At 39.1% G+C, this 2,141-nt stretch overlaps 1 long non-coding RNA gene across 1 annotated transcript; it reads left to right on the forward strand.

Moving 5' to 3' along the window:
- The first annotated feature begins 555 nt into the window (after positions 1–555).
- Positions 556–1,526, forward strand: LOC147732414 (uncharacterized). Its single transcript, XR_015308657.1, has 3 exons — positions 556–646; positions 741–845; positions 1,195–1,526. It is a non-coding gene; the product is annotated as an uncharacterized LOC147732414 (long non-coding RNA).
- The last annotated feature ends 615 nt before the right edge of the window (positions 1,527–2,141 follow it).

A 2,141-nucleotide genomic window follows, 5' to 3' on the forward strand; every position in this document is an offset into this window, starting at 1 on the left:
CAAAATTCACATTTTTTTTTTAATTGATGCATTGCATTTAAGGAATCGCACAAATGCGATTCCTTAAATGCATTTGCATTTTTAAGAAATGCAAAAAAATAAGAATTTTGAAAAAGAGTTTGATGCATCCCAAAAACGTATTTAGGAAGTGCAAACGGCCGAATTTACAGATTCGCACCGTTTGCACTTCCTAAATAGGTTGATGCATGTGCCCCTTTGAAGTACAATTCCTGTTTTTACTTGGCTGAGTTCATCGTGTGTTATCTCCATCGGTCTGTTCGACTTCTTCATACTCATGTAAAAGTTCGGAGGTAACTATTTTTAATTGGTTATTCGATTGGTATCTGGATATTAATTCCTAGCTACTTTTTATCCTTTATATACTATGCATTCAAGCATTGTATAGGTTTATTCTTTGTCCGATAGCCCCCTCTGCATACGAGCCCCACTTGATTATGACCCAAATTGCACCTGTGATCTGGTTGTCGCTTTACAAACTATTCTACATTCCGAGATAGAACGGGCAATGCCATATTCTTTGTCTCTCCTCTACAGTATTCCTATTAACGTACGTGTCTACAATTCACTTGTCGGGATTGCTGCACCCTTGTCTCCCCATTGAGCAACCGATATCCTGAAAAAATAGGTGAGCAGTCTTAATTTGTTATCCTCATCCTGACTTTGCTAAACATCTAAGTGAATAGGAATGGATGTATTCTTAGACTCGTTTCTATATATAGTTCACAGAGTCTGATTATTCAACGCCCTCCTCTCATGTCAGCGGCCATTCACCGAGTGATTTGCCGTTTCCCGTCTAGAAGGCTTAGACCCTGCCCTTCCCCCTGGTAGGTGAATTACGAGAATGTGGTCAGGCCACCCTCCGTAGCTATTTGGCGGTTTCATTGAAGTTAAAAGGTTTGCTCCTCCTTCATCTTTTTTCCATCTAATTTTACTGAGACTACCCTTTTCTTATTTTTTCTTATCTTTTTGTAGTGTATGTCACCACTATATAGGAATATTCTCCTTTTTCTTCTCTGCTAAAAAGTTGTTTATTTTGTAAGTATGTTTATTGAATGTATCATGTCTGAAGTATGGCTTTGCTGCACTCCAATATTGACATGTCTCCCCCCCACCCCCATTCCGTTTTTTATGAATTGGGAAATTTTGGTTGATTGATTCTGTTTTTGCCCACAGATACGCTGGGATATGCTGTTGTTTGCCCAGAAACCCTGGAATTGAGCTAAAATGTCATCCCTTTGATAAATTGGAGGATCAGGATGGCCACATATAACTGAACGACTTGCGCCCTGATGAAGGCATCTCCCATGTTGGCAATTTTCCAAAACGTGCGTCGGCGCTTTTTTCTGTTTGTCTGCTGAGAATGTGGTTGTAGTTGACAGTATCTTGATGTATGTGGTGTTTTCTAGGATGTGTGTACGCTTGAGGGTATGAGTGACTATTGTATATAAAATGTTTTTATTGGTTCTTGTTGTTCTGGGCTGACGTGATATGAATTATATATGTCAATAGAATCTCTGAAGTAATGAAGTCTTTTTTATAAATATATATGTGCTTGAGAATAAAATGAATTGATATCACCAGCATTTTTGTGGGCAACTGTTTATATTGGCACTTATTGGTCCTTTAAAGAAATGGGAACTTCCCGTTCATGTTGTTACTATTTATGGCTTCCCTGGTGGGTTGTTCCCCCGTATCCTTTTACTAGGTTCAGGGTCCCCTTTGCGTTCTCCATACCTAGATATGAACACGACACCCACTCCACGGATTGAGGTCCATCATTACTAAAAACTAAGCAATAGTAAACATTCAATGATGCATGTGTTTTTTCCGACTCACCCCAAAATACATATTTTGCATTTGAAATGGTATAAGGTAAATACACGAAAAATGAGTGTTTGTACTGTACGCTTTTCAAGCAGTGTCATCATTCAGATAAATTGCAAAAAAAAGGTGATGGACAGAATGCAGAACAATGTCTTACATTCACCCAGTACAAAGATCTGGGCCTAAATCCATTGTTTCTTTGCACTCCACACCAACCTAGGTCAGACAATTGCTATATGCAAATCAGCCTTGACCCTGTGCCTCATGGGAACAGTCCATCCCGAACTACCAAGCCA

The sequence above is a fragment of the Lissotriton vulgaris genome, chromosome 2_1 (genome assembly GCF_964263255.1).
Source record: "Lissotriton vulgaris chromosome 2_1, aLisVul1.2, whole genome shotgun sequence".
Taxonomy (NCBI): domain Eukaryota; kingdom Metazoa; phylum Chordata; class Amphibia; order Caudata; family Salamandridae; genus Lissotriton; species Lissotriton vulgaris.